We start from the raw sequence: 15,507 nt of genomic DNA on the forward strand, positions 1-15,507 counted from the left end.
GTATGCAATAATAACAAAGATAACATTATCATAAAGAGCTTGATGAGTCTTGTACATGCATAATCACAGTGTATATACATGTATTTGATACGTACCAATAAATATGTATTTATATTACTACAGTTATGCAAATATGAGGTATGCATGTAAACTATTTATTGTACAAAACACTTAAAGTATGAGATAGTGTTTAATCCTTGTTATAAACTTACATGTGCAAAATGGAAATCCATGCTTATTAGACCTTTTAAAACTTAGATACGGACACACACTGCGAAAGAGGGAGAGAATGGAAAAAATGTGTGTGTGTGTATATATATATATATATATATATATATATATAAACACACATATATATAGAAATAGAGATTTTATTTCCAAAAATTGATAAGATCATACTCAGCGTTCAGGCCTGACGGAACTCGGGCCTGAAGTCTGAAGATCCAATACATCTCCCTCTTTCGCAGTATATATATATATATATATATATATATATATATATATATTGTATATATATTGTATATATATAGGTATTCCTAATTGTAGTAGCAATATTGACAGGTAATTACTAAAAGCAGATAATGATTATTTATTCTTGTTGAACACAAAATTGCCATTAGCTTGTTTTACAAGGTCCAAATTGACAGATAGCTGTAGCAACCCAAGGGTTGCATGTTCGATCCCCGGCAAGGTCCACTCAGCCTTTTATCCTTCTGAGGTCGATAAAATGAGCAGCGCCTTGAGACCCTTACGGGTGATTAGCCACGCTTTACAAGTACCCAATACATACAATACATACATACAACTGCTCCACAAAACAAATTTGGGTTCAGTGTCCCTTTAACTCTATTAAAGAACAGACCATGAAATATAACTTTCCAAAACATGTCTTCATTCATAGAAATACTCATCCAGAAATGACTTTTAATGATACACTTTCTTTCTTTTTCCATTGAAAAATTATTTCATATTCATTTTTTCCCCCATATTATTCTTGACATATGGGGCTAGATTAGAAGTCGGGTTCTAAGTGTAACGAGCCAGCAACTAGGGGTAATTTTATGACTCTTTGCACACATCAGGGGTTGAAAGTAAACTCATTCGCTTGAGTGCATTCAAATTTAACCCACATCAGGTTAGTACGACTTCAGAGCTCTGGGTAACTATTACGCAAGACAAAAAAGGTGCACTAAAACATCAAAAATACATTTAAAAGTAGAGTTACACTCATAATAACACTGTCTGATATAAAATTGCATTCAAAAGTTATAAGGGCTCTAAGATATGAAGTCTCAACTTAGAAAAAATGGCAGGCAAAGGGTTTTAACATAGAGATACATACATACGTAAATATGTATATGTATGTATATAATAAATACAGAGGACCCAACAGTCCCTCTTTTCCATTCTTTATTGATGACATTTCGGGGAGAAACTTTCCCCTTTCTCAGACTGAATTCGGAAGAAGAGAAAGGTTTCTCTCTGAAACATCACAAATAAAGAAAGGAATAGAGTAAGTGCTGAGTGAATCTTCTGTATGTATTACATATATTACCCCCCAAGCACCCTCAAGCTGTTATTTTGTGAAATGAGAGTGCACTTCAGAGGGATTTGTATAGGTAAATAACCAACACATTTTATTTTGTGATTCAGTCAGAGCATGCAATTTTTAAAAAGTTTCCAAATTACTTATATTATCAAATTGACTTTGTTGCCATGGTATTATTTGTTTAATAAATACCTAGGTAGTTCTCTGGAGCACTACAAGGCAGGAAATAGGGCAGCCATCTTGTACTCTTGCAAATGGATAACATTCTTGCAAAACTGCTGCCATGTAGTGCTCCAGACATGTGCATGCTTCTGATCTTAAGTCCCTGCTTTTCAACAAAAGGTACCAAGAAAATGAACAAAAAATTAAAAAATTGTGTTTCATGTCCCCTTAAATTCTATGTCTAGCAAAACTTCCATGGGTTTCCTCAAGTGTGATATTTTTCATGATAAAAAAAGAAGCTACATTTTGTTATCTGGAACAAAATACCCCTTTTACCCTTCTGATGAAGTGATATGTGAAACAAGACCACAACAGGGTTGATGGGATGAGTGGGAGGTTGGTGGAATATTAATGATGATGGGAACCCCTATTTAGGGACATTATTTAATTTATTTATAGCTTTTGTACAATTTAACCTCTAGTCTGTGTTATTATTTATCATACCAAATACAAACATTGATACAATAGGTGAATTTAAAGTGATGGTAAAACCTAGCATTTGTGAAACGCTAGTACTTACCAGTGGAACAAATAAAGTATACTTTCAGTCATGAAGAATAAAATACTTCATACTGAAAGTTCCTTTATTTCTTTTAAGCATTTGCGGCACTGAGCGCCTCAGGCAGCCCATGGCAGAACGCTATTTAGCTGAGAGGTGACATTTCCACCTCTTAGCAAATCGGCACCTATGTAAGTACTTGTATAACTTACATTCACTTCCCAATAGATGTTACTGTGTGTGCTCCTAGGTGCTTTATTACTTGTATTACTGGATTGCCTTAATATTGCTGAACTCTGCCTGTTTAACCCTTTAATTGCTAGATTGCCTTATCATTGCTGAACGCTGCCTGTCTGACTACTCAGCTTGTTTAACCCTTGAATTGCTGGATTGCCTTAATATTGCTGAACCCTGCCTGTCTGACTACTCTGCCTGGTTTACCCCTGAACTGCTAAACTGCTGGATTATCTTTTCTTGCTGACCTTTGCCTGTTCCTGACCACTCTATTGGTTTATCCCTGAACTGCTACTGTGCTGGATTGCCTTTCTGTTGCCGTGAAGGACTACCCTGTCTAACGTGAGTATTGCTTACCTCATTTTCTACACTCACTTTGCTCTGGGATTTTTCCTTATCCTTCCGCCTTGATGCCGGGATAAGAAGACTGCTGGCCAAGTTTGTTCTGATAGGGAAATATCCCACGAGCATTACACTGGTAAATCCTAGCGTTTCACAAACGCTAGGATTTATCATCACTTTAATGTGAAAAATACTGTAGTGTTTTTAATAACTGTAGAGCAATATATAGTTTTATGCAACATCTTTAAATTATGTTAAATGTTATGTTTCAATAAACTGATACATTGTAATACAAGTTACACAGTCTGTATGCTATTTTGCAATCTGTTAGTGCCATTGTTTTAGTTGCTCAGTATTAGAATTGTAAAAGTAAAACATGATTGCTAATTAATTTTAATATTGATCATAAGTGCCTGTATATTTAAAAACAGTTTTTTTGCTTCATCAATAAATTAATTTGAGTGCAATAATAATTTAAATAAATTTGATTACATTTGAAATTTGCAATAAAAAATAAACATTTAATTTAAAATATTTATTTTGTGTAAATTAACTTTATTTGTATTTACTAAATAAAAACAATTAGCTGATTAACATTGCACTTGAAACAAGAAAAAAGGGGTTCCCAAGAGGTCCTAGGTGTTTAATTTGGAAAGTTAAAAAAATCCTTGTAAACATATGGAAACTGTGTGCCTATTAATTTGAATAGATAGATAGATAGATAGATAGATAGATAGATAGATAGATAGATAGTGGATCATCCACATGCAAATGGTATTTATTTTTTTAATGACACAAACATGTGTTAATAGCATATGGGAATGGTTTTCAAATGGTTTTCTAATGATTTAGTTGACTCTATAGCAATGTTGTTTTAGTATTTTTTGGGGTTTTATTCAAGGTGTTATTGTGAGGGCATGTAAACATTTTCTGCTGTTTTGTAATAATACTTTGACTATTACATTTGTGTAATATAGACTGCTCTTATTTTATCTTATTTACTAGTTGTATATTATGCATTGAAAGATATTTTGCACTTTAAATCATATTAAAGCCTTGTAACACTTGTCAACACATTGGGCATAAAGCTCACTGGCATATAGAGAAATCACTGAAAATCTTTGTAGGTTTATTTTGAGCTTTATATTGTAAAACAGGTGTCTCTCACTCACATCCAGAACCCTGAATATTAAGATAAAATTAAAACTAGAACTTGCCTTTATAAAATTCTTTAAGGACCTTGCAGTACAGGCAAAACTTCATAGATTGCTAATCAGCGTTAGATCGTCAGACCCCTTGTATGTATCATTCGGTAATCTGAAAGAGTGATCAAATCATCTAACTATTCCTTCAGAATTCTATTGTGTTATATGAGTTAATATTTGCTTCATATTGTTTTCCCATGTGTCCTTGGGTTGACATGCTTTGTGAGCAGGTACAAAAACAGCAACTCATTTGACATTATGTGTTGTATGAAAGAACCACAGTCTAGAATACAAATGTATATCCTGGTCTGACAAATAATTGTCCATATATTAAATCACCAATGTAAAATAATTTAAATAAGCTTTAAATGTTTTTTGTTTTTTTATGTTACAATAAAAAGTACCAAAGAAAGTATTCTCCTAATACAGTTGGATCAACTGTATGCAATTTAAAACAAAATTAAAAACAAAAAAAAATATGCAAAGGACTAAATGACATACTAATTATTATTATACTTTATTTATGAAGCACCAACATATTCTTCAGAGTTGCCCATGGGTAAAATTCATTTAACTAAAACAATGATATAAGACTTGTAAGAGACAAGACAAAAATTTACAAATAGTCATGTCGCGAACCTAAAAAATTGGGTTCGCGAACGCGAACTTCCACAAAAGTTTGCGAACGGGCGAACCGCCATAGACTTCAATAGGCAGGCGAATTTTAAAACCCACAGGGACTCTTTCTGGCCACAATAGTGATGGAAAAGTTGTTTCAAGGGCACTAACACCTGGACTGTGGCATGCCGGAGGGGGATCCATGGCAAAACTCCCATGGAAAATTACATAGTTGATGCAGAGTCTGGTTTTAATCCATAAAGGGCCTAAATCACCTAACATTCCTAAATTGTTTGGAATAACGTGCTTTTAAACATCAGGTATGATGTTGTATCGATCAGGTAGTGTAAGGGTTACACCCGCTTCACAGTGCGCAGTGTAGGCGATATACCTGCCCTGACCATGCTTTGCAGACCAGGTATCAGTGGTCAGATGGACCCTTGCCCCAACACTGTGTGCCAGACATGCCATTATAGCAGACTTATATGGCTTTGGCGTTGCTTTTTGGTAATTAGAAGGCTGCTAAATGCCACTGCGCACCACACGTGTTTTATACCCAGCAGTGAAGGGGTTAATTAGGGAGCATGTAGGCAGCTTGTAGAGTTAATTTTAGCTTAAGTGTAGTGTAGTGTAGTAGACAACCAAAGTATTGATCTAGGCCCATTTTGGTATATTTCATGCCACCATTTCACCGCTAAATGCGATCAAATAAAAAAAAATTATTCACTTTTTCACAAACTTTAGGTTTCTCACAGAAATTATTTACAAACAACTTATGCAATTATGGCATAAATGGTTGTAAATGATTCTCTGGGATCCCCATTGTTCTGAAATAGCAGACTTATATGGCTTTGGCGTTGCTTTTTGGTAATTAGAAGGCTGCTAAATGCCACTGCGCACCACACGTGTTTTATGCCCAGCAGTGAAGGGATTAATTAGGGAGCATGTAGGCAGCTTGTAGAGTTAATTTTAGCTTAAGTGTAGTGTAGTAGACAACCCAAAGTATTGATCTAGGCCCATTTTGGTATATTTAATGCCACCATTTCACCGCCAAATGCGATCAAATTTAAAAAAAAACTAAAAAAATTTCGCAATTTTAGGTTTCTCACTGAAATTATTTACAAACAGCTTGTGCAATTATGGCACTAATGGTTGTAAATGCTTCTCTGGGATCCCCTTTGCTCAGAAATAGCAGACATATATGACTTTGGCGTTGCTTTCTGGTAATTAGAAGGCCGCTAAATGCTGCTGCGCATCACACGTGTATTATGGCTAGCAGTGAAGGGGTTAATTAGGTAGTTTGTAGGGAGCTTGCAGGGTTAATTTTAGCTTTAGTGTAGAGATCAGCCTCCCACCTGACACATCAGACCCCCTGATCCCTCCCAAACAGCTCCCTTCCCTCCCCCACCCCACAATTGTCCCCGCCATCTTAAGTACTGGCAGAAAGTCTGCCAGTACTAAAATAAAAATTTTTAAAATTTTTTTTTTTTAGCATATTTACATATGCTGTGGTGTAGCATCCCCCCTTAGCCCCCAACCTCCCTGACCCCCCCCCCCAAAACAGCTCTCTAACCCTCCCCATCTGCCTTATTGGCGGCCATCTTGGTTACTGGCAGCTGTCTGCTATTATTTCACAGTCAAAAAAGTGTTTTTTTTTTTTTTTAAATGTACACTACTGTTACACCAGATGAGTGGTGGCACTGGGCAAGTGGGCACAGTATACGCTGTGAGCCTGACACACACGCTGGCAGGCAGGCAACTGCAATTAGATTAGACAGGAAGAAAAAAAAAAAGCAGACTGATGTTCTAGCCCTAAAAAGGGCTTTTTGGGGTGCTGTCCTTACAGCAGAGATCAGATGAGTCCTTCAGGACTGTAGTGGACACTGAATACACTAGCCTAGCTATCAATTTCCCTATTAAATCAGCAGCAGCTACACTGTCCCTCCTCTCACTAAGAATGCAGCTTCCAAATGAATCTAAAATGGATGCTGTCCAGGAGGTGGGAGGGTCTGGGTGGGAGGGTCTGCTGCTGATTGGCTGTAATGTGTATTCTGACTGTGAGGTACAGGGTCAAAGTTTACTCAATGATGACGAATAGGGGCGGATCGAACATCGCATATGTTCGCTCGCCGAGGCGAACACGAACATGCTATGTTCGCCGGGAACTATTCGCCGGCGAACTATTCACGACATCACTATTTACAAACACATACAGGAGGAATTGAGGGCCCTATTCCCATGGGAACTTACAATCTAGAAGTGTAAAACATTTCATTTTCATCAGATCTTTTTTTAAAAAAAAATCACTAAAATTGAGGGGGCGTGTCTAAGTATGGCCGCAATTCCTGGAGCTCTGGGAGATACTTAAAAGATAAAAGACAATTTTCTTAACCAAACGGCACCTTCTGCAGTATAGAAACTAAGCAACACTTTATATGAGGTTGGTTCCTTCATCAAGCTTGAATATGCCGCGTGAATGACCCCAGAGACCCGTTTCAGTTATAAGAGCTCTGAGTTGGCCTAACAACCTCTATAAACCGAACTCCCCAGCCTATACTAACACCCAGCACACTGCTGACAACCTATACACATACAATTGGTGATCATGGAGCAAGCTAACACTATCATAAGTCAGATGCTACTTGAAATAGGGCAGAAGATGGACAGGAACTTTGAAAGCTTAAGATCTATCGTGAGGGATGCACACATGGAGTCGGCCATCTTAACGCCGGAGGCACCCGCGAATGATAAATGCCTGAAGGAGAACTCGCAAATGAGCTCGCTTATGAAAGATGAATCTACTTGCACGCTGAGGTGTATAACAACCAGACCTAGCCTCTTTCCCTCAACCTCTGTTGCGGAGGGTGCGACCGGCACTCAATGGGAGGATGGAGGAGATCATCCCGCAACAGACATCGGATCTAAGGAGAAGACGAGCAACTTACTATTAGCCCTCCAAATGGCTACAGGAGATACGGGGTGCCTCCTACGGTCTTACGACCACTGTACTCAGGCTCTTTCTGCTCACTGTGACAGGCCCCTCAAATACACGCTGTTCAAAGAGAGGGTGGTGCGGAGATCCGGAGGAGAGTAGATTGCTTACTTGATGGCTGTTGGAGCACAGATGGTGACCGGACAGGACATACGCTTTTGCAAGTCACATTCCAGCAATAGCAATCCTGCTTGGCAGTGGTCTCCTACATATGTTCTCATGATATTTAAGCTGCGTACAGGAATTGGCTAACCCCTGATAAAGGCTGCACTCTCAGCACTCTAACTGCCATCCCTGAGCGATAAGGATATCCCTGACTGTTTTCCTTAAATCAGCACTGCATGATTACTGAAGCATTCACTTTTGTTCATTGTTTTATATAGATGGCACCATATAAGTTGTTTCCTTTAATAGCAGTTATAGATTACACGCAATATATAGGGTAGCTGAATATGTTTTGTTATGTGGTTATGACCTTTATTCAGTGGGGTACTTGCTGTAGCAGTCTGTGAAGCTAAACATGATATTTAACCTCATCCTCATATTTGTTAGCTACTGTACCTTTATACAGCTAAAAGAAAAGAAGGTTGTTTTTTTGTCTCTTTTCTCTCTTCTTTTTCACTGCTAGTATAGCTAGATCATAGACCAAGGTTCATAGATATCACAGTATTATAGGGTTAAATCTCAATCTTATCTTATTACATATATGTCATAGGATTGTTCAGTATCTATCACTTGTAGAACCTCAATAGAGTAGCTGCTGGCTGCAAAAGAACCCTTCTGATGCTGGATAGATAAGGACAGTTTTTTTTTTTTGCTTTTTTTTTTCCATTTAGTTAACACTAAGATATGCTTGTTGAATTTTAACTGTTTTTTATGTCCTCTCACAAAACCTATCATTTTTGCAGTTAGCATATAGATTTTCATGTCACATATTGCTTGCTACTATTGGAGTTAGATTAGGTTTAGCCCTCCATATAATAATAGTTAAGCTCCTAATACAGCTCTACAGGGAGTGCAGAATTATTAGGCAAGTTGTATTTTTGAGGATTCATTTTATTATTGAACAACAACCATGTTCTCAATGAACCCAAAAAACTCATTAATATCAAAGCTGAATAGTTTTGGAAGTAGTTTTTAGTTTGTTTTAGTTATAGCTATTTTAGGGGGATATCTGTGTGTGCAGGTGACTATTACTGTGCATAATTATTAGGCAACTTAACAAAAAACAAATATATACCCATTTCAATTATTTATTTTTACCAGTGAAACCAATATAACATCTCAACATTCACAAATATACATTTCTGACATTCAAAAACAAAACAAAAACAAATCAGTGACCAATATAGCCACCTTTCTTTGCAAGGACACTCAAAAGCCTGCCATCCATGGATTCTGTCAGTGTTTTGATCTGTTCACCATCAACATTGCGTGCAGCAGCAACCACAGCCTCCCAGACACTGTTCAGAGAGGTGTACTGTTTTCCCTCCTTGTAAATCTCACATTTGATGATGGACCACAGGTTCTCAATGGGGTTCAGATCAGGTGAACAAGGAGGCCATGTCATTAGATTTTCTTCATTTATACCCTTTCTTGCCAGCCACGCTGTGGAGTACTTGGACGCGTGTGATGGAGCATTGTCCTGCATGAAAATCATGTTTTTCTTGAAGGATGCAGACTTCTTCCTGTACCACTGCTTGAAGAAGGTGTCTTCCAGAAACTGGCAGTAGGACTGGGAGTTGAGCTTGACTCCATCCTCAACCCGAAAAGGCCCCACAAGCTCATCTTTGATGATACCAGCCCAAACCAGTACTCCACCTCCACCTTGCTGGCGTCTGAGTCGGACTGGAGCTCTCTGCCCTTTACCAATCCAGCCACGGGCCCATCCATCTGGCCCATCAAGACTCACTCTCATTTCATCAGTCCATAAAACCTTAGAAAAATCAGTCTTGAGATATTTCTTGGCCCAGTCTTGACGTTTCAGCTTGTGTGTCTTGTTCAGTGGTGGTCGTCTTTCAGCCTTTCTTACTTTGGCCATGTCTCTGAGTATTGCACACCTTGTGCTTTTGGGCACTCCAGTGATGTTGCAGCTATGAAATATGGCCAAACTGGTGGCAAGTGGCATCTTGGCAGCTGCACGCTTGACTTTTCTCAGTTCATGGGCAGTTATTTTGCGCCTTGGTTTTTCCACACGCTTCTTGCGACCCTGTTGACTATTTTGAATGAAGCGCTTGATTGTTCGATGATCACGCTTCAGAAGCTTTGCAATTTTAAGAGTGCTGCATCCCTCTGCAAGATATCTCACTATTTTTGACTTTTCTGAGCCTGTCAAGTCCTTCTTTTGACCCATTTTGCCAAAGGAAAGGAAGTTGCCTAATAATTATGCACACCTGATATAGGGTGTTGATGTCATTAGACCACACCCATTCTCATTACAGAGATGCACATCACCTAATATGCTTAATTGGTAGTAGGCTTTCGAGCCTATACAGCTTGGAGTAAGACAACATGCATAAAGAGGATGATGTGGTCAAAATACTCATTTGCCTAATAATTCTGCACTCCATGTACAGGCTCTTGCAATTAGCACAGACTCACTTCAGTTCTTAGATTCCCTGTCCAATACACAATTGCATTGTAGAGGGGGCCTCCCTTGTAAAGCCCTACTATCAGCATACATTTAATATGTTTGCATACCACTATATCTGCTTTTACTATGGTAAACTCTGATACATAATTTTATCTTGCTAGGACATATTTGTCTATAGTTCTTGAGTGTTTGTTTTATATGATTGTACATGGATGCATCCTTATGTTACAGGGGGTTATGGTGGAAAGTGTTCTTTTGCATTACATTAGAATATTGCTCCCAGAGACCCCAGTATATCTCGGCATCCTCCCGTACTGCCAGCGGCCGAGGCAGTGTGGCGTGCTGAGAATTTTACTTATGTTACCTGGAGTGATATAATTCAAGTGGCATGTTAGTACAGACTCTCCATGATCTTCAGTTGGGTTCCTTAAGTATATAACTTGGTACTGTTATCATGGATATATTATAGTATGACTTGCTTGTTAGAAAGTATAACTATCATAGGTATTGCCTACACTGCTCACATCGAATGATCTTAAATTAACTAGCTGGTTATATGTTGGGGCACAAGTTTAAATATGTTTATTGGTATTATGTTAAGCCTGTTCCTTACTGTTAATGCGGGCATGTATTGCTAATTTTAAACACAGCTGTTTAACTCTATCCCTAGTGTTAGCAGAGTGCCACCCTAAAATCTTATGGTTTGCTAATTTTAAAGATCCTGACTTAGTCTCTATGCCAGTTAGCTCACTTGCATGCCTTTGATAACAACTACATATTTGCCATCTTTATTTAGAGCCAATATATACTGTTTTCAGCATGAAGTATTATACAATTATATTAGAATGACATTAGCATCTTAGATGGTGCCTATAACTTTGGCTATTGCAAACTGCCTGATCCTAAGGTCCAAACACTGTTCTGTGCATAAAAAATTAACCCCTTCCTTGTTATTGTTGAATGCTTTTGGGTGATGCATACTACAAAAACTAGCTAATATCATGCCAGCCAGGGCCTTACAGAGACAGTCTATACTATTTCTCAATTGTGATGCCACTCCTATCTATAGCTCCCATCTTTTATATACTAAGGATATATATGAGAGTTATATTGCAAACCTTATTATCGTTATTTTTCAAGAAAACTATTTTCTCTGCGGTGAATTTATGGCTTGTACGAATTATCTGTTACTGCTGGGCCCCTCTCCTCCCTTTCCCGCCAGTACTGGTTGCCTGCGGGTCATACCCCTTCTCCTTTTTCCTGCATCGTCCATAGCTGACATTTCCCCAGGAGAGGAGCTAACCCAGAAGTCCCTTATATTCCATACATACTAATATCCTCCCCTTCCACGTAACTTTCTTAAGAACTACCCTTATTCATCTTATCGAAAGCCCCTCAACTATGCATATAAATTACTATACCCTGAGCAACTCCTGCTACCCCCTATTAACTACATAAACAACAGCTTGTCCCTTGTAGTCCATCCCTTTAGCTCTATAATATGCTCTATATCCACCTCTCGCACTTTATTATTTTGATAAATCCTAAGGCTCCGCCCCTCCATTCCCCTCCCCCACTCCACTCAGAGCGGCTCTTGCCCGCTGAATTCCTTTTCCCCCTTCTCGCCAACTTGGTCCAAAAGTGACCAAACAGCTAACCTCCACTTGCCCAATTTTCCTTTTTATTCTATTACATAACCGCACGAGTCGCAATGTGGAGACCAGTTTTATTATTCGTATAATATAAAAATGAGGTTTAATTATCATTTGTGGTTCTACCAGTTATTCATATCTTACAATACTACTTTTGCTGACTAGATATTTGTTACAAACTTCCTTACTCACAATTTGTACAGAAGCATAGAATCCATGTTCAGAACTGTTGTATTTTTATTTCTTTACTATATTTTTGAGTATACTATATATGTTCCGTTGTTACACTCTAACTGTCAATTGATGAACATTTTCTGTAATATGTCCTATAACCTCAATAAAAATCTATTTAAAAAAAAAAAAAAAATCACTAAAATTCTGGTTCTTGCCGTGTGTACAATTTTTATAATTTACCTGGCATTGAGTAATGTGTGGAATATTTTTAATTTTAGGACAGAATCCATCTACACATCAGTTTTTCAATGTGTGAAAAATGAAAGTTGACGACGTATGCCACCAACCAGACTTGAAACAGACTGAAAACATCCTTAAATGAAAAGTGAAGTATAGCCAACAACCACAAATCAGAAATGGACAGGACCCTTAAAATCAATGGCTCCAGGTTCTCACTATGCTCGTTATATAGAACCAAGATAATTATTTGTTATGCACTGAAAAACACAGAGAACAATATTTCTATGGAGCAATCCATCCTCTTATGCCATTGAAATTAACAGACTTCCCTCTTTTACATAGTTTATTATAAATAATTAGATTGTAAGAAGCTATCCTTACAATACTTGGTTGACATTACAGTGCATATATTACTGTGTAGAGCTTCAAATGTGACAAATTACAACTTCTCTGTCTGTCTATGTTTATGATACAACTATACGAATAAACAGTTTATTAAATTAGTGAAAATGGCAAGCTTCTGTTTGCAGAGTATACATATAATTATTTTCAATTTGTTTTTAAAATTCAAAGTCATTCCACCCCAGAAAACAAAACCTTTTAGTGTAAAGGGCCAGATAGTCAATATTTTAGGCTTTGCTGAGCAAGAGGCAAAATCAATTAAATTATGTAGCTACGTTTATAATAATAAAAGAATTTTCAACAAATATATGAAAAATAAATGAGCCACTTGGAAAATGACTTTGGTTGCAGTCTCATTTTTTGTGAAGAATGTGTACTGTGAAGAAATTCAATTTTGAATTGTTTCGTAAATTTTGAGTACTACTTTTTTAGTTGCTAATTTTGTGTCAATTTATATTGTAGTGCGTCAAACAGCAATGCCAAATGATGAGAGTGACACAATCGTCTCTGTTCCAACTACTCAAATTTTGCATTGTAGCATGAAAGAAGCTATAGGCAATGCATAAACAAATGAGCGTGATTGTGTTCCGCTAAAACTTTATTGATGGACACTATCATTTTTCACATTCAAGAGCATTGATTTCTTGAAAACACTTGCATTACTTTTTACATGTTAACGTTTCTGTTCATGCTAAGTTTGCATGTTATTAAACCATATAATTTCTATGTTTAATAAAAATAAAAAAAAAGAAATATGCTAAATACACACTTCAACGTAGCTTAAATATGAATATTAAGAAATTAATTAATATTAATATATATATATATATATATATATATATATATTAAAATTATCAGTCCTTGTTTCATTTTGCAATAACTATGTATCTTTTTCTTAATTGAAGGTGTTTGAAAACCTTTTTTTTTTAAATACAATAAAAAGGCTTATTTCCTATAGGTTTTTGTATATTTAACTAGATTGTTTTGCTATTGTACTTAAAGGGACAGTAAACACCAGAATTGTTGTTGTTTAAAAAGGTAGATAATCCCTCTATTACCCATTCCCCAATTTTGCATAGCCAACACAGTTATAATAATATACTTTTTACCTCTGTGATTACCTTGTATCTATGCCTCTGCAAACTGCCCCCTTATTTCAGTTCTTTTGACAGACATGCATTTTTAGCCAATCAGTGCTTGCTCTTAGGAGCTTCACATGCCGGAGCTCAATGTTATCTATATGAAACACATGAACTAATGCCCTCTAGTGATAAACTGTCAAAATGCTTTCCGATTAGAGGCAGTCTTCAAGGTCTAAGAAATTAGCACATGAACCTCCTAGATTTAGGTTTCAGCTAAGAATACCAAGAGAACAAAGCAAAATAGGTAATAAAAGTAAAATGGAAAGTTGTTTAAAATTACATGCCCTATTTAAAACATGAAAGATTTTTTTTTTACTTTACTGTCCCTTTAATTAAGATCTCTGTTCTAATTCCAATATTGACTATTCAAATGGATTTTAATAGCTTAGAAAGTGCAGTAAAAAATTACCCAGGATTCTAATGGATTGGGTGGAAGACAGTTTACTTTCCCTGTGGACAATAGTGTATGATAAATTTAAACAGTTGTATTTTTTATGCGAAACATAGGAGAAAATAATCACTTTAGTTTTGATTAATTGTCTTGCTATATTGGTATTGTGGCTGTACAGCAATTCAGTCTAAGTTAAAAAAAAAGAGTAATGTTTGAAATCATTATAGGATTTGGATACTTGAATGAAAATTGCTGAAATATGACATCTCAAGTCAAATTTATATTCACTATAAAAAGCTTGCACCTCAAACAAAATGACTCATGAGGAATTTGTTTTACATTGAAATGCTTTGAACTGATGATACTGCTTTTGTAAGTAAATTGTGGTTCAACTAACTTGTTCCCATTGTTAGTATAAATAATAAAATGTAATGAGTGTTTGTGCACAAGAACAAGGGGCTGATTTATCAAGCTCCGTATAGAGCTTGATGCCTCTTGTTTCCGGCGAGCCTGAACAGAAGTTATGAAGCAGCGGTCTAAAGACCGCTGCTCCATAACTTGTCTGCCTGCTCTGAGGCGGCGGACTGAAATCAACCCAATCAAATATGATTGGGTTGATTGACAACCCCTGCTGGTGCAATGATTGACACCCCCTTCTGGTGCAATGATAAATGCAGACAGTGTATGCTGTCAGCATTTATCGATGTGCAGCGGACATGATACACTACATCGTATCATGTCCGCTCGCACATTAATAAATATACCCCCAAGAACCATATAAGAGCATTGCCTTGTGCATGCTATTGAGTAATAATTCATGCTTAATAACTTAGTAACAACATATCTTTTTATATATCTAAGAAATATTTTTTTTTTTTAATTTACAAAAAAGTATTAGAATAAAAACTGTTTCATGTCCCTTTAATATGTGATAGAAATAAATGATCAGTTTATATAATGCTGCATAAAATTACCTTTTTAGGGTGCATTAGTTTAGAAAATATAGGAAACTTATTTCACAGTACGTTTAATTTTATATCTATGAAAGATTCAGAACATTTTATTTTAATGATATTTGAAACCATACTTCCATTCCATTTGCTCCTAATGAACATATCACTTATTAAAAACAGCTATATTTCTACAGTGTAGGTAAAAAGTGTGAGTAATTAAACTTTTTTTAATTTAGTTTTTTTTTTCATTTTAATACTGGGTTGACACACTAACAAGTTAAGAACACGTTCAATTAAAG

At 36.6% G+C, this 15,507-nt stretch overlaps 1 long non-coding RNA gene across 1 annotated transcript; it reads left to right on the forward strand.

The window, feature by feature from the left end:
- The first annotated feature begins 2,514 nt into the window (after nucleotides 1–2,514).
- On the forward strand, nucleotides 2,515–13,061 carry LOC128647674 (uncharacterized). Its single transcript, XR_008400379.1, has 2 exons — nucleotides 2,515–2,846; nucleotides 12,359–13,061. It is a non-coding gene; the product is annotated as an uncharacterized LOC128647674 (long non-coding RNA).
- The last annotated feature ends 2,446 nt before the right edge of the window (nucleotides 13,062–15,507 follow it).

This window comes from Bombina bombina, chromosome 2, assembly GCF_027579735.1.
Source record: "Bombina bombina isolate aBomBom1 chromosome 2, aBomBom1.pri, whole genome shotgun sequence".
Taxonomy (NCBI): Eukaryota; Metazoa; Chordata; class Amphibia; order Anura; family Bombinatoridae; genus Bombina; species Bombina bombina.